Source organism: Musca autumnalis, unplaced genomic scaffold (genome assembly GCF_047663935.1).
Source record: "Musca autumnalis isolate F117 unplaced genomic scaffold, ASM4766393v1 scaffold_1, whole genome shotgun sequence".
Taxonomy (NCBI): Eukaryota; Metazoa; Arthropoda; class Insecta; order Diptera; family Muscidae; genus Musca; species Musca autumnalis.
In genome coordinates, this window is record NW_027411644.1 from 126,461,727 (window position 1) to 126,480,825 (window position 19,099).

Consider the following 19,099-nt stretch of genomic DNA (forward strand, 5'->3'; position numbering starts at 1 on the left):
CGTCGGTAACAATGAAAATAGAATAAAAAATAAAACACAATAGTTTTTAGTAAAAGAGTTTGGCTCGACTGCCGATGTTTATTTAATGGTAAACAATATTACCTTTTCTATTAATTAATGTACAACGATATGTACAAAGGTTTACGATAAAGCGCGGGAGTTGTTGCTTGCAAGTCAAGCTTTCGATCGATCGATTTGTTTATTTGTTTTTGACATCTGCATAGATGCTTCAAGAGGGCGGTTGTCAAGTGAATATTCGTTGAAATCTCTCATACTATTACAGGGGTGTAATAAATGGGAATGAGGAGATTTCAACGAATATGTCTATGCAATTCATAGGACCAATTTAAATGTAATAATCAATTCTAACTGGACAAATTCGCTGAATTTTCCATTATTTAAAATGAAATATAATTTAAAACATATATTTAGAATTATATACATTTGAAATTTATACTTATTAATTGTGAATTATTACTATCGTGAATTATATAAAAATAGTATTAGAATAAGCAAACTGAATTGTACTCGTCTTGTAATTACTTTCGTTAAGTACCAATTATCTCTATCTATCTCAAAATCTCTCTTTAACGAAAGGGATGTAATATGAATTTGTAGCTTACCTAGTGCAAAAACTTTTGTAATGAATTTCACTTCTCAAACTCACACCGACTGGTAAGCAACTCTCCTCAATCTCATTGTTTAATAAAACCATTATTGTACGTTTTATAACGTTTTAAGAAAATTGCTAATTGGTTTCATTTTCTCTTCTCTTTTTCCTAATTATTCCTCATTGGCTATGAGGAATAATTCATCAAGTTAAAAACGCCAATACAGTCCACTCAGCATTGTTGGGGCATTTCGTTGAAGTTGCATTTTACTTACCGTTCTCCTCTTACTTACCTTCAGCGGAATCCAAGAAGCCTACATACATACTTACGCACAAATCCATTTGCTAGGAGCTCAATTTATTCATGGTCCTTTCTCTGCCGTCTAAAAACATCAGCAAAACAACAAATAATATGAGGTAACATCAAACATCTCTATCGATACTCTATTTATTTGCCAGCGAGTCGGTGAGTGTTTTTTCAATTTTTACACAGTACATATTTACATACATTAGAAAAGTGAATATCAACGAGAAAGAGTGTGTGTGCAAGCAAAAAAGGGAAAAAATCCAACAAGAATCGCTAAAAAGCTATCCATAATTGCAAAAACAACAAGTGCCACGAAAAAAAAATCAACGAATTTGTGTAGTGATAGAACAAACTAACTCCACTAACAATAATAGTTTAACTCTCCTCAAAAAGAAACAAAGAGAAAAGCTCAAAAAGTGAAAAAATTGCATAAAAATCGACAAGTGACTGGTATTTGCATTAGAAACAACAACAAAAAAATCCATCTCTGTGCTGTGTGTTGATAGCAAAAAAGGTTAAATATAAAGAGAACAAAGAAACACTCAAAAAAAATTGTTATGCATTTTGTGTTCGCGGTGAAAAAATATATAATGAGCATATAAAAACGAGAAGATAAATAGATTCCGCTTGAAAAATATTGCAAGCTAAAAAATTCTTTGTACATAGAAAGTCAATAACCTCAGTCTCATAAAACAGTTACATATATATATGCAAGAAGTACATATATACAGTAAATAAAAACCAGCACAAAGTTGGAAGTTTTTTACAAAAGCAACAAAAACCACGTTAACTGCAAATATTTACCAGCATATAAGGTAATAATATACATTACTACATACATATTTACTCGTCTCATAAAATATAAAAAATCATCTCATATATTGGCACCATCATTATTTTTTGAGTGTACATATTCATCACCGAAATATTACATACCTAACAAAATTATTCTCCACTAACAATATCATCGTTTAACAAGCCACCACTCTCATCACTCAAGTAAACAAACGTACATATATACGTACATACACACACAGCGTATATAATTCGAACCACGCTTAGCCAGTGGGGAGAATACGACACAAAGAAGAAACGAAATAATAATAACAACAACACAGCATTTGATACCGCTCACTATACACCCAAGCAAAAATATTAGTTCATTGTTTAAAGGGTGTATAGTCAAAGAAAAAAGTTAGTTAATTTCAACAAAATAATTGAAATGCGAAATTTTTTTTTTGGAATTTTAATACGATTGAACAGTTGCTCCATTTTAAACAAATTAATATACTAACACTGCATGCAATTATACTTACCCATCTCATATATACCATAATATATTAAACATAATATATTTTTTACAGCAAAAAAAAAAAAAGAGATTGTGCTTTAAGAATGTGCAAGTGAATAAATAAAGCTAATAATAATAATTTTGTGGAAAATAAATGCTTTGCTTGCAAAAGTTAACTAAATAATTTGAAAATAAAAATTTTTTTGGTGAAATTTTTTGGAAAATTTTGAAATTTGCAATTATTTTTGGAAAATTTTCAAATATTTTAATTAAAATTATTACACAAGTGAAAGGCTCATATTATTTAAAGCAATTTAATAATTTTTTCGTCTCAAGTGTGCCATTCTCAAAGCTACAGTGCTCATCTCTATACAATATTTGTGAATTTAAACAATTTTTCTGTGGAAATACGCTCATAACATTAGTTTGAGTGCTATTTATACAATTTTTTTGATTCATTCGAAATTTTTTGGGAAAATTTTGCGTGTGTTAATTCCTGTTTGTGAAATTTTGAAGATTTAAGCAATTTGCTGCAAAAATTTTTCGTTTAGAATCTACAGTGCTCATCTCAGTGAACATTTTGATTTTTCAAACAATATTTTTCGCTCATATCAGTGTGTGAGTGTTATTTTCTTCAATTTATGAAATATTTTTTCGGGAGTTTGTGCGAAGCTGCCTAGTTTGGTCTTCAGAAATTTGTCGTTTTCAACATACATATGCTCATCTCAACGAATTTTATGAAACTTGGAAACACTTTGTCCATTCAATTTCCCTATATTATTGTGTGAACGCTAGTTCTTCCCAATTTTAAGCGAAATTTTCAATCTCGAACAACAATATTGAGAGTCAGTGCCTAATTTCCCAGTGGTTTTGATTTTTTTCGGATTGTTTCAACTAATTTGTTTTCGTGTTAAATATGGTTTGGTAGTCACCCAATAAAACTACAAACTTCTCTTTCAAATGGTTCGATAGTCACCCATTAAAACTACAGCTACATGAAACAATTGTGAATTTTTGAAAAATCGTGAGAAATTTTTAAGATTTTGGGAAAATTTGGAAAGTTTAATTTTCGAAAGTATCAAGTTTAGAAATTGCTTTTCAAAATAGTCAGGCTTAATCCCATAGTCGTTGTTTTAATATTTTATTAAAACAACTTTAATTTATTAGTGGGAAAAAATTGGCGATGTTTACCAAGGGGTAAGGCAGGGAATACTATAGTTTCAGATCTCGCCACAGATCTTCATCAGTTCCCTTATTTCTTGTTTTTCAACAAGAAACTTTTTATACCCAAGTGTCAATTGCTAGCTCAAATAGATACGTGCGCAAAGAAACACTCTGATCGAGAATTTCTTTGGCACTACCTAAACTCTAGCAACTTCACTTGCAAACAAATCCAAATTTTTCCCACTGCTATGCGTTCGTCGATTCTCGACGAAAAAGCACATAACTAATTTGTTGGTATTGCATACTACAGCAATAAACAACATTTTGACGGTGCCCGGTCTCACAATTAGGAGGGTTGGCGTTTTTTTGTTTGGGATGACGACTTCTATTTTGTTTTTCAAAATAGTCAGGCTTAATCCCATAGTCGTTGTTTTAATATTTTATTAAAACAACTTTAATTTATTAGTGGGAAAAAATTGGCGATGTTTACCAAGGGGTAAGGCAGGGAATACTATAGTTTCAGATCTCGCCACAGATCTTCATCAGTTCCCTTATTTCTTGTTTTTCAACAAGAAACTTTTTATACCCAAGTGTCAATTGCTAGCTCAAATAGATACGTGCGCAAAGAAACACTCTGATCGAGAATTTCTTTGGCACTACCTAAACTCTAGCAACTTCACTTGCAAACAAATCCAAATTTTTCCCACTGCTATGCGTTCGTCGATTCTCGACGAAAAAGCACATAACTAATTTGTTGGTATTGCATACTACAGCAATAAACAACATTTTGACGGTGCCCGGTCTAACAATTAGGAGGGTTGGCGTTTTTTTGTTTGGGATGACGACTTCTATTTTGTTTTTCAAAATAGTCAGGCTTAATCCCATAGTCGTTGTTTTAATATTTTATTAAAACAACTTTAATTTATTAGTGGGAAAAAATTGGCGATGTTTACCAAGGGGTAAGGCAGGGAATACTATAGTTTCAGATCTCGCCACAGATCTTCATCAGTTCCCTTATTTCTTGTTTTTCAACAAGAAACTTTTTATACCCAAGTGTCAATTGCTAGCTCAAATAGATACGTGCGCAAAGAAACACTCTGATCGAGAATTTCTTTGGCACTACCTAAACTCTAGCAACTTCACTTGCAAACAAATCCAAATTTTTCCCACTGCTATGCGTTCGTCGATTCTCGACGAAAAAGCACATAACTAATTTGTTGGTATTGCATACTACAGCAATAAACAACATTTTGACGGTGCCCGGTCTCACAATTAGGAGGGTTGGCGTTTTTTTGTTTGGGATGACGACTTCTATTTTGTTTTTCAAAATAGTCAGGCTTAATCCCATAGTCGTTGTTTTAATATTTTATTAAAACAACTTTAATTTATTAGTGGGAAAAAATTGGCGATGTTTACCAAGGGGTAAGGCAGGGAATACTATAGTTTCCGATCTCGCCACAGATCTTCATCAGTTCCCTTATTTCTTGTTTTTCAACAAGAAACTTTTTATACCCAAGTGTCAATTGCTAGCTCAAATAGATACGTGCGCAAAGAAACACTCTGATCGAGAATTTCTTTGGCACTACCTAAACTCTAGCAACTTCACTTGCAAACAAATCCAAATTTTTCCCACTGCTATGCGTTCGTCGATTCTGACTATTTTGAAAAACAAAATAGAAGTCGTCATCCCAAACAAAAAAACGCCAACCCTCCTAGTTTAGAAATTGCTCTATATACAATATTATTTTCTACTGAACATTCGCATATTTTTACTCGTCTCATTTAAGCACTTTTAAAGGAGAATTTGAAGAACATTTTTTGTCTAATTTCACGCTCGAGATCTCTCGTCTCAATTTTTTATACAATTGATAGCAGAAGAATATTTCGAACGTTGGTTCATAGAGGAATAATTATCGTGAATAATTGGTAGAAGCAAATTTTCGCTCACCACATAAAAGAAAATTTCGGAAAGTTTTGGAATTTTACTAAAAAATTAACATGTCCGTCTCTAAAAACGTTGCCACTGATTCCATGAAAGCTTCGACATCATCGAGAACTGTTTCCGGTGATGGTGTAATGCAAACATCTCCAGAACATGATATATTTCTGTTTGAATGCGATCATTTAGTCAACTTTTGTCAGCAATTTGATCAAAGTGACATTACGGATCAGACTGACTCAGTTTTACAAGTCAAGCTAAATGATTTGGAGCAAAGATGGGTAAATTTACAGAAAGCATATAGGAATATTATGTTGTCTCCTAAATCCGCTAATGTCAAAGATTTCAAAGAAAACGCTAAAATCAATTTTAATGCTACCTCGGAAGCATATTACACAGCCAAGTCGCAAATCAAAGATTTCTTAAGGATATCAGGTTCTCACAATCAGCACAATGCTAGACAAAGTGTTCCTCCAACTAGTGCATCTCAGTCGTCTCCTGATAGTTCAAATATTTGTATAAAGCTTCCTCCATGTGACACAGAGATATTTTCAGGGAGTTATGAAGAATGGCCATCTTTTCGTGACATGTTCACAGCAGTCTATGCCAATCACAAACAATTGTCCCAGGCTCAAAAACTTTTTTATTTGCGAAAAAAGACAAGAGGACCTGCGGGGGCCATAGTGAAACGATTTTCTCTCTGTGATGACAACTTTGAGTTGGCGTGGGATGCTCTCAAATCTCGATATGAAAATAGAAGGGTCCTTGTAGATAATCAGCTCAAAATTTTGTTCAATATTCCTGCGGCTAAGGTGGAAAATAGCGAGTCTATTCAGAAAATTCATTCTACAGTCAGTGACTGTCTTTGTACACTAAAAACTCTCAAAGTTGACATAGAAAGTTGGGATCCAATCCTTATATACTTAGTCTCCACTAAATTGCCTGATGAAACTCTTTCTCTTTGGGAGCAATCACTCAAATCCCATCGAGATTTGCCATCCTGGGCTCAACTAGACCAATTTCTCATAAATAGATTCGAAGTAGTTGAACGAATATCAAGCATTCGGCATACAAAAGAAAATCAATCTTCTCACAACTTTCCTAAAAATCAACAAAGTTCTTCTCAAGAAAAAATTGATTTCAAATGTTCCTATTGCAAGGCGAATCATCAGATCAGGTCGTGTCAAGAATTTCGAAAATTGCCAGTGCAGCAACGTGTAGATTTTGTTGTCAAAAATAGCATATGTCTTAACTGCTTATCGGCAGGTCACATGAAGCAGAATTGCAAAAGTAATAATACTTGTTTGTTGTGCCACAAAGATCATCACACACTTCTTCACATAAACAAATCTTCTTCAGAAAACTTCTCTAAGAATACAATGCATGATGACTCAAACAACAAGTCTTATAAGCCAAATTACTCTGCTACTCCTGAAGCTCCGTCAACTTCAAAATTCAAACGCTCGTCTCAAGTTCAAGCCAATTTTTGTGCAGACAGCAACACAATTCTTCTGCGAACAGCTCTAGTTCAAATCGAACACATGGGTGAATTATTCACACTAAGAACTCTAATTGATCCAGGATCACAAAGAACTTTCATTTCCGAAAGAATTAGAAACTTATTGCAAATTCCCACCTCAAAAGGTTATTTCGAAATTACTGGCGTTGGAGGCCAGAAACAAACGTCCGAAAAAGAATGTGAGTTAATTATTGTCGCCCAAAAACATAATATACGCTTCTCAATTACGGCTATTGTGTTACCCAAAGTTGCTAAATCTCGTCCCTCTATCACTTTTGAAGTCGCTAACCCTCAAGATCTGGAAGATATCGATCTGGCTGATCCTTCCTTCAACAAGTCGTCTCAAATAGATCTTATTTTGGGCAATGATTCTGAAAGATTTATAAACCTAGAAGGTATTAAAAAGATTATATGTGGTAATGCATCTGCTTACAACACAATTTTCGGCTGGGTGCTCAGTGGTCCCATGCAAATTGAACAAGTTCATTCGTTCTCCTCTCGAATTGTGGAAACTGAAAACCATTTAATAAGCGATGTATTAAGGAAGTTTTGGGAACAGGAAGAAGTTCCTCGCACTTCACCCGTCTCAGTCTCAGATGAATTCTGTGAAGAATTTTATAAGAAAACATCAACGCGCTCTTCAGATGGCCGTTATATTGTTCGATTGCCCTTTAAAAACGAATTTTCTGACACACTATCTCTCGGCTCTTCAAGGTATGTTGCCTTAGCCCAATATACTCATTTGGAAAAAACTATTGCAAACAATAATGAATTAGCGACTGAGTACAACAAAGTTTTAAATGAATACTTGTCGTTAGACCATATGGAAGAAACCTCGTCTCATGAGTTATGTATTAAAGGCAAATACTTGTCATTCTATCTCCCACACCATGCAGTTGTACGTCCAGAACATAAAAGCACAAAAGTACGAGTAGTTTTCAACGCATATCGAAAAACTAAGTCAGGATTTTCTCTTAACGATGTCCTTCATACAGGTCCCACTCTTCAAACTGACTTAATTTCTGTAATTCTTAATTGGCGAAAATACCCATATGTCTTCAGCGGAGACATTCAAAAAATATATAGGCAAATTCTCATGCATCCTCATGATAGAGCTTATCAAAGAATTCTCTTTCGATCTAGTCCAGAAGGGCCTATTAAAGACTATAACTTAAAAACAGTCACATTTGGTGTAAATTGCGCACCATTTCTCGCAATACGCACACTACTACAACTAGCAGAAGACTCTAAAACTGAATTTCCACATGTCTCTAAAATAATTCGGCAAGAAACATACGCCGATGATATATTGTCTGGAGGCTTCACTGTGAAAGAAGCTATAAAAAATCAACAGGATCTTATATCGATTCTAAATAGGGCAGGATTTCCTCTCAAAAAATTGACCGCAAACGATAAAAATCTTCTCTCAACAATAGCAACTGAAGACCTTTATGACTCAGAATTCCTTAGCTTGCAAGAAAATAGTTCTACTAAAACGCTTGGAGTTAAATGGAACGCCTTAACTGACACTTTTTCGTATCACATTGATTTAGTGAAAACTGATCAAACTATGACCAAACGTCAAGTACTTTCTACAGTTGCTCAACTCTTCGATCCGGCAGGTTGGATAGCCCCGGTGATAATTCGTGCTAAAGTATTAATGCAGCAGCTCTGGTTAGAAGGTATCGATTGGGATGAGAAAATTAGTGCCGAATCAGAATCAAAATGGAATAACTTATTATCAGATTTGCAGAATATTGGTGTAGTCTCAATTCCACGATGGATTCAATATTTTCCTCAAGACACACTAGAAATTCACGGATTTGCTGACGCTTCTCAAGCTGCCATTTGTGCATGCGTATATGTTCGTTGTCAAACAGGGAAAGGTGCCGTATTTTCCAATCTGCTCTTAGCTAAAAGTAAAGTAGCCCCATTGCAGCCCGTTTGTTTGCCAAGATTGGAGCTTAATGGTGTTGTTCTGCTCGCAAAATTAGTGAACTATGTGGTATCTACGTTTGATTTCAAATTCACAACGACAAATTTATGGACAGATTCTTCAATTGTGCTAGGTTGGCTCTCCAAACCCCCATGGTCATGGGAAACATTCGTAGCGAATCGAACCGCCCAAATACTAGAGTTAATTCCAAACGCCGTTTGGCGCCATGTTCCTACCCACGACAATCCTGCTGATCTGGGTACCAGGGGTTGTAAACCTCAAGATCTTTCACCAAATTCAATGTGGTTTCACGGTCCACATTGGCTTACACTTCCCTCGACGGAATGGCCAAAAAAGGATTTTATTGCTCCTCCTAATGTCGGTAAAAGAGCGAACATACAGTGTATGGTTGCAGTGGAGAATAAAGCAAATCCACAAGATTCCGACTTGTTAAAAACAATTTCTACGTATAAACGTGCGTTAAAGGTCTTTGCATATGTTGGCCGTTTCTACCAAAATAGCATAAGCAGACTTCGCAACACTTCCAAAGCATCCGAAGAAAACTTAACACATTCAGAATACTCATTTGCTAAATATGGTCTAATCATTTAATATCAAAAAATGTTTTATGAAGATGAATATAAATGTTTGGAAAACAACACTGACATTTCGCCAAAAAGCTCTCTAAAATCACTAAACCCGTTTCTGGATCCAAAAGGGATAATGCGAGTTAACGGCAGGTTATCTAATTCATCATTACCATACAATGAACGGTTCCCAATAATTGTCCCTAATAAAACCCGATTTTGTCGCTTATATTTAGAACATTTGCACACATGTTTGGCTCACGCAGATTGCAATCTAATGTGTAGAATGGTTCAGACTGAATTCTACATTTCTCGCCTCAAAACAAAAGTCAAAAGTATCATACACAAATGCAAGGTTTGTCTCATTTTCAAGCAAAAGTGTTGCTCACAAATTATGGCTCCCTTACAACTAGAACGGTGCAGTTTAACTCCTCCATTTCACATCACTGGCATAGATTTTGCAGGACCCTTCGAACTAAAGAGTTCAATTTTGCGTCAGTCTCCCATAATCAAAGGTTACGTATGCTTATTCGTCTGTTTTACCACAAAAGCTATTCACTTAGAGCCCTGTTCAGAATTGTCAACAGTAGCATTTGAGGCCGCACTTGCTCGTTTCGTTGGGAGGCGAGGACTACCCTCTCGGATAGTTTCGGATAATGGCAAGAACTTTCTAGGTGCTAGCCGACATCTCGCAAAAGAGTTCTGCAGTTTCCTGAAATCTTCAGCTAAAGATATCTCTGATAAATACGCTGTTCATGGCTTCGAATGGAAATTTATTCCACCCCATGCCCCACATATGGGCGGATTATGGGAGTCGGCTGTAAAAAGCTTCAAGCACCACTTTAAGCGCATTGCTGGGGCTCACAGATTCACTTTTGAACAGTTGGTTACTGTACTAGCCAGAATTGAGGGTGTTCTTAATTCGCGTCCTATCTCTGCTGTTTCAGAAGACCCTTCCGATTTCACTGCATTAACCCCTGGACACTTTCTGCGGGGATCTCCTATTATGGCATTACCAGAACCTTCAAATCAGAACTTGTCTCTCATTAATAGGTGGTTGAAACTGAAGGCTATTCATCATCAATTTTCTCGCAGATGGAAAGAAGATTATCTGAAGTCTTTACAAAAACGTTACAAATGGAAACGTACATCTCCTAATCTAAAAGTCGGTGACTTAGTCGTCGTTATGGATGATTTGTTACCTCCTAGCGAATGGAGATTAGGTAGAATCACCAACACTCATAGCGGATCAGATGACCAAGTCAGAGTAGTCGAGGTGAAGACTGCTACTGGTATCATAACTCGACCAATTGTCAAACTCTGCTATCTGCCATTGTTGGACGATGATGCATCCGAATAACACATCAACTCTAATTTTCATCCATCAATTCACAAAATCATTTCCATTTCAGCTCTAACTATACTATAATCAGTTGGTAACCATATCACATCTCATTTTTTATTTATCTCATCTCATTTTCATTCATTTCCAAATTTTGAAATGGGCCGTACTAATATCTGTCCCATTTCAGGTCAAACAGCAGCCGTGAAGTTTACCAATGTGTCATTTGCAAGCAACGTCATTCCTTGAGGTTCTGCCCAAAATTCATCATGATGAGGGTACCGGCGAGAAGAAATATCATTCGGAAATACAAATACTGCCTTAATTGCTTAGCCAAGAGTCACACGGTGAAAGATTGCCATTCCAAAGATGTCTGCCGGAAATGCGGCTATCAACACCATACCATGCTCCACCCTGAATCACAAGGAAACTTTCGGCCAAACGTACATGGTCGACTTGCACTGCCCAGCATTGACCACAATGGATCCCGTGAGTTGGTTCATCACAACCCCACAACACAGCCCTCAACATCGCAGCATACCCACAGAACCCCGCGCCGACCATCTTTCCGACAACACCAAGCGCCACAGCAGCATCGAGCAAGAACAAACACTCAATCCCAGCGAAGGCAACCAACAAAGCGTTTTTATTCCCGCAAAGTTCACCACACAAACCAGCCACAACATGCTACTACGCGCAGCGTTATAATGCCAAATCAAAGGGTATTGTCGCAAGCTATAAAGTCGTTGGCGTCAGCCTTATGCGTATCCGCATCTGTTGCACAGGTGCAAGGCCGGGGCCATGGACAAATTCGCTGAATTTTCCATTATTTAAAATGAAATATAATTTAAAACATATATTTAGAATTATATACATTTGAAATTTATACTTATTAATTGTGAAATATTACTATCGTGAATTATATAAAAATAGTATTAGAATAAGCAAACTGAATTGTACTCGTCTTGTAATTACTTTCGTTAAGTACCAATTATCTCTATCTATCTCAAAATCTCTCTTTAACGAAAGGGATGTAATATGAATTTGTAGCTTACCTAGTGCAAAAACTTTTGTAATGAATTTCACTTCTCAAACTCACACCGACTGGTAAGCACCTCTCCTCAATCTCATTGTTTAATAAAACCATTATTGTACGTTTTATAACGTTTTAAGAAAATTGCTAATTGGTTTCATTTTCTCTTCTCTTTTTCCTAATTATTCCTCATTGGCTATGAGGAATAATTCATCAAGTTAAAAACGCCAATACAGTCCACTCAGCATTGTTGGGGCATTTCGTTGAAGTTGCATTTTACTTACCGTTCTCCTCTTACTTACCATCAGCGGAATCCAAGAAGCCTACATACATACTTACGCACAAATCCATTTGCTAAGAGCTCAATTTATTCACTAACTTAAACAACTTCTATACAACACTTTCTAACTATCAAGAAAAACTCTTTCAGTTAAATATTTATTAAAAATGTGAGGAATAGGATATATCAGTGACTGTGAGCAACTCTTTATTAAAACGGACATAAGCCGTCCGTCTGTGGTAATCACCTTAGCATCCACAAATTGCGATAGGAAGCTCCAATTTTCTGGTTTTCGTTTGATTGTGCTTCCTAGTTTGACGGTAGAGCTGCTACCTTGTACGAGTATAGAAGTAATTTGAGCACCGGTTGTTAGAAGGTTATTCCGCCTATATTCGATCGACATTTCTCCATCTGTGACAACGGGAGCCGCCGCGTAAAGCCTGTGGTTGACATTTGCTTTGGAGATGCTGTGTATGACGCATCACAAAGGCAGCCTTGGCCCACCTCGGTAAAACTAGCGATACCTTCATAACCTACAGTGGGGTAAAACAACGAACTTTCACCACTACTCTTCATTTGTACCCTGGACGAAATACTAGCATACGCACGCAGAAAAATGTATGTTAGAAATATGTTTGGATCCAAACAAATGTATGTTTGGGACTGGTTGCAAACAAATATATGTTTGGGTCGAAACAAATATATGTTTGCAACATTTAGTAACATACACTCCACGTCAGTAGAATAGAACACCTAAATGTTTGTTAATGTTAGCTTATTTATCCCAAAACAATTGAATCTGCGATTTTAGTCTTGTGGCGATTTAAAGTCTATGATGTTCCGTATCAAACACAGTAACAATTATGTTTCTAGCTCTTCGCGAAATGATTTTTTGATGAATTTTCCTATACTACTATGAAAAATAGGCATTTATTTTTGGCCATCAGGATAGAACAGTCACTTTATTTTACGCCGAATTTTCTTTCAGTCGATAAAGCAGGACTTTCTAATCATTTTTCACCAAAAAAAAACCTATAAATTATTCCGCTGACACCGAATTAACAGCGTTAAAGGGTTTAAATTGACATATATTTGAAAATCTTGAGCATATTTCCAAACCTTTAAACGGCAGACTTGTTCGCGGAAAAACCAATTTATTGTACAAAACTTCAAGGTTTTTATAATAAATGTTGATGCTTTCCATAATTATTTTGAAAATGTTCCATCTTATCAGCATCCGAAGCACTCGATTATATCCGTCGAGGTTGTCTGTGTCATATTCTATCTTATTGTGAAGAAATATGACATAACTGCGCGACTCCTATTGATATTCCACGATGTTTCAAATATCTGTCAATTTAAACCCTTTAACTCTGTTAATTCGGTGTCCGCGGAAAAATTTATAGGTTTTCTTTAGTGAAAAATGATTAGAAAGTCCTGCTTTATCGACAGAAATAAAATTAATATCTCAAAAATTCGCGAAAATAAAGTGACTGTTCTATCCTGATGACCAAAAACAAATGCCTATTTTTCATAGTACTATAGGAAAATTCATCAGAAAATCATTTCGCGAAGAGCTAGAAACATAATTGTTTCTGTGTTTGATACGGAACATCATAGTCTTTAAAGCCCCACAAGATTAAAATAGCAGATTCATTCGTTTTGGGATAATTAAGCTAACATTAACAAACATTTAGGTGTTCTATTCTACTGACGTGGAGTGTATCTCAATTTTATTTTTGGGTACCAACATATTTTTATGTTAGAACATATTTTTATGGGTTTAGAGAGGATTTTTGTCAGGGAGAGTAACAAGAGCGATTTTGCTTATTTTATAATAAATAGCTCTGTGGTGTAATAGAAGACGCAGAAGCGAATACGGGGGATAAACAATTTAGTTTTTGCTTTGGTGGTGTGTATGCGGTATGCGATTTTTTAAGAAGCAGTCATTTCTGTAAATCACAGTTAACCAACCTAGCAAGCAAAGAGAAAAGGAAATTGTAATAAATTTTATTATTTATTTAAATACTTATTTCAATTAAAAATTATAATAAACATATAGATTAAAGCACTAAGCGACTACGGCCATCGGCTTTGGTATGTTTTTTTGTTCTTCTTTTTCTGCAGTTTTCTAAGCACAATCGTTGAGTGAAGACGGTAAAGAGAGTGAGTAAATGATTGTTTTGTGTTTTCTTAAAATAATGGTTATACTCCAATACATTTTATAATTGGAAGTTTTATAATTAAATCAAAAAGATGAATGGAAATATTTAATTGAACAAAGAAGAAATCGCATTTAATATTGGCAATAACATTAATACAATTATATACATGCATATACAGTATGGTCTCGATAATCCGGACATTCCTTAATCCGGACATTACATATTTTTCTTACCTCGATAATAGATTCCTATTTATTTCATTGACGTTTTCGTTCTTAACAATAGCAAATGGTGTATTAATAAGGAAATTTAAGTTTTTCAAAGTTTTCAGTCCAAATCTCGAGTTACTAGATATCCACTGTCAACTCAATTATACATTCAGTATGGAATTAACACTCTGAGTCTATCAAATAATTTTCCTATTGTTCAATCATTGATGACTGGCTATCTTTTTTTCGATCGTTCCCAACATTACACTTTTCCGCCCCTGTCGACCGAGAGGGCCATATTCCATATTCCGGAATATTGGAGGTTAGTAGAATAGGGAAAACCAGCTACAGCAAAACATCAGCCGGTTAGAAGGTTACATTTTAAGACAAACACATCAAGAAATAAATAGGTATAATCTAACATATTGCCTGGCGACTGTTGCAACATACTAAGAACGTAAGATAAAGTTTTTCATGACATGCAGAGGTTCGGATAAAGACATCCCTATTATACAACTTGCTATATTCATCACATAAAGATCGGAGTGGATTACTTATTTCATAATTAGCTAACGTTAATTTAAGTGGTATATAGTTTTGAGTACTGCGTGAAAGTACATTCAAATTTATTTCGCCTATTAAAAACTGTGATTCAATTTGTCCACGCAAGAGTTTAATAATGAATATAGATCTGAGCATTAAAGGTCTTTTCTCCAATGTTGGAAGGTCAATTAACTTCAGACGGCTTTCATATGGTGAAAGAGATTCACTTGAGCTCCACCCTAAGCCTCTAAGAGCAAATAAAATGATACTATCTTATCAGAATAACATTTGTAGAAAGGACTCCAAAGTACACAACCGTATTCTAATGTTGGTCGGGCAAGGCTAATGAATAAGAGTTTGGTCACGTATGGATCGTCAAATTCCTTAGACCAGCGTTTTATAAAGCCTAGTAATGACTTGGCTTTATTAACACAAGGCTTTACATGTTAGTTGAAACGCAGTTTACTGTCTAGAATAACTCCAAGATCCACAAACGAATCTACATGATCCAATTTCTGTGAACCTATGAAGTAGTCGCAAGAATCAGAACGAAATCTATAAAATGAAATGTTTTAAGTTTAATGACATAACGTTGACACTACACCAGTTGGAAAGAGAATACAAATCATGTTGCAGATTAATTAATTGATTATAAGAATCATGATTGCTAAACAGTTTAACATCATCAGCAAACATAAATACTTTAGAGCAACGAATAACAGATGGAAGGTCATTTAAGTAGAGTACAAAAAGTAATGGACCTAAATGGCTACCCTGAGGCACACCAGACAGAATATCATTAAAAGAAACAGTTTGGATAAGGTCCTGTAAATAAGAACGTATCCATGACAAGAGTATTGATGGGAAACCCATACAATCAAGCTTATGTATTAACAATTTGTGTACAACGGTGTCAAAGGCCTTACTGAAATCTGTGTATATAACGTCAGTTAGACGTTTATTTAGGAATCCATTATGGACGTGACATGTAAGCTCCAATAAATTTGTCAAGGTAGACCTACCTTTAACGAAACCGTGTTGATAAGGCGATTTTATAGATCTAGCGAAATTAGTTATTCGGCGTGAGACCAGAAGCTCAATAAGTTTAGGAATTGCACTTAGTTTTGGAATGCCTCTATAGTTTTTAATCCCACATCTACTATCCGATTTATGCAAATGAATAATATAGATAGATCTCCAGACAAGAGGGAAATATCCCAATGTCAAAGAGTCATTGAAAATAATTGTTTGGGGACGATAAAGTTCTTATGCACATGATTTTAAAATAGAAGTCTGCACACCATCTGGACCTGGTGAGTTTGAATATTTCAATGACAATAAACCATTTAATACTTCACCCTCTGTGAGAATAATGTGAGGAAACAGTTTTAGTTTATGAATATTATAAGGGTGATTAAGGGAGTTAGATGAAAATTTGGAGTAGATATTCTGAAAAAAGTCAACAAACTTATTTGCAATGTCATTAGGGTCACATGATTGTCTACAACCAAGTCTCATGCTACTAGGAAATTCACGTACTTTTCTTTTAGAGTTTACTGTTGAACGTATTTCTAGTTTTTGCATAATTGGTAAAATTTTAATTTACATTACATTACATTTTTTAAATTTTTTATACAGTCTACTTTTCATATTGTGCAAACTCCTAAGTTGTGGAGTAAACCAAGCAGGACCCATTTCTGAGCGCATCTTTAAGAGAGGGACTGATACTGTCATTGCATCATTAAGTACTTTATAAAAATTTGAAATACGGGAATCAATGTTTCCCTCAGGAAACCAATTATTTAGTTTACTTGATTATTATTGAGTTCCAGAGTCACCATAAGGGTAGGATGATACATATTTTCAGGTTCTGAGAATGGAGGACTTGCACATACAGAAGAGTTTATGGTTGAAGAAAACACTAAGTCTAAAATTTTGTCTTTAATATTATAGATGTTATTTATTTGATAGAGACATTGATAAAAAATATTTTCCCAGAAGTTTAACATTTCTGTAGACAATTCTGTTGATGAAACAGGTACATAATCTACTATGTTGTCGCCTGAGACCCATGTTAAGTTTGGTAACTTAATCTACTATGTTGTCGCCTGAGACCCATGTTAAGTTTGGTAACTTAAAATACCAAGACAAATCAGTTCATTTGACGAATGGCGTAATGAAACCTCTTTTATTAATTCGGAAAGTTTAATATAAATGTCCATGTCTGAATTTGAGGCAATGTAGGAGCACGTTATAATAAAAGAATGATTTAAACATTTTATTTTAACACACACAAATTCAATATAAGGGCATAATTCTCTCTGATGCAATGGAATTATGAACTGTAATGAATACTCCTTCACCAATTTTGTTTAATCTATCTTTTCTGTATACTTGGTACACGAATACCTGGTTTCAGCCAAGTTTCCGTAAAAACTAGGATTTGGAGATCACAACCAAAAGATTTTAAATAAATATTATTAAGTTTAGTATTTAGACCTCTAACATTTTGGTAAAGAAAGGACAGCGAACTTATTAGTTTTTTGAATTATATTATTAAAATTATAGCATTGTATTTAAGAAGCGTGTTTAAAGTCATTTTCGTTTTAAATATTGCAAAATATGATGTATTTATTAATATTTTTGCCTAATTCCCCACCAATTTATTTGCGAATTTTTTCACAAACATTCTTCGCTCTCCCTTTCGATTGTGATAGCTATTTTTCACACTCGGCGGATTTTTTCCCTTCCGACCTTCTCGATGATAAGCCGAAGGGGGAAACAACTCACAACACATTTAATAGCTTATTATATTATTATACTGTGCAAAAAACAGAAAATTTTGATTAAATAGACAATGGTTTTAAGGTAAACCGTCTGTCATTTGCGTTTGTGCGTTAATATAAGTTTATACCGTGTTGTATTCGCTTATTAGAAACTTTCTGTAATTTAAACAAACTTTCAAGTAAATGACCAGCTGTCTCCAGTAATGTGCTTCACGACCATCCAGAATGTTAATCACATCTTCTTCTGATAATACTGCAGATTGAAAAACTCTCATTCTAAATTCTCTCAGGATAGGGCACTCTCCTAAGAAATGCTGTAATGTTTCATCCCGATTTAGATTGCATAGCGTACATTTATTACATTGATCAGACCACATCGTACTTTAAACAAACTTTCAAGTAAATGTGCTTCACGACCATCCAGAATGTTAATCACATCTTCTTCTGATAATACTGCAGATTGAAAAACTCTCATTCTAAATTCTCTCAGGATAGGGCACTCTCCTAAGAAATGCTGCAATGCTTCATCCCAAATTTAGATTGCATAACATACATTTACATTCTCCACTTTCCGTGTTATATCTGGTTGCATTCAAATTGATCAGACCACATCGTGCCTTAAAGATCCATGAAATTTGATCGCTAGTAAAAGAGTTAGTAAAGTACATCTTGGCTTTGATGTTTTAGCCTCAAGTTTTTATGTAACATCGATTTTTCTTCGCTACCTAAAATGCATCTACTAAATAAAGTCCACTCATGTTCATTTGAGGTATTAGGCCATTGAACGTTTAATCATAGAGAAATACTTTTAATGTTTGATACCCAGAATCCTTCACTTTCCAGCAATATATTGGTTAGTTTCCTCGGTAAACGATGTTCTTTATATTTGTACGTGACTTGGTGTAAATATTGTAGATGTAGTTTGATTGTATATAAGTGGCAGCTTTCAACATTAGTCTCGAGCATAAGAGCGTAGTTGGGTGCAGAACTTGGTACTTTGAAGATTTTCTTCGAAAAATAGCGCTCGATTTTCTTCAAAAAATAACCTCGTCAAAGTATGAATATCCCCACACTTGTGCGGCATAAGTTTGAATTGCCCTGCAAACAGCTTCATATACCTTCCACTTTATTTGAATGTTAACATCTTTCTTTCCTAAGAAATCAGTCCATGTAGAATTTATTGCCAACTTTGACTGACTGGTTCGTTTTTCAATATTTTTTGTAAACGAAAGTTTTGGAGTAACTGTGACGCCCAAGTATTTGTATTCATTTACAACTTTTATTTCGTTTCCGTTGAACTTCCATTTCTCATTTCTGCTGAGTCTTCCTCCCTTTCTGAATATGAGTATTTCAGACTTGTTTATATTGACTATCAGATTCCACTTTTT

At 34.9% G+C, this 19,099-nt stretch overlaps 1 long non-coding RNA gene across 1 annotated transcript; it reads left to right on the plus strand.

Annotated features, from left to right (window-relative positions):
• The first annotated feature begins 908 nt into the window (after positions 1-908).
• On the plus strand, positions 909-11,012 carry LOC141406686 (uncharacterized). Its single transcript, XR_012413472.1, has 3 exons — positions 909-1,027; positions 1,124-1,732; positions 10,886-11,012. It is a non-coding gene; the product is annotated as an uncharacterized lncRNA (long non-coding RNA).
• The last annotated feature ends 8,087 nt before the right edge of the window (positions 11,013-19,099 follow it).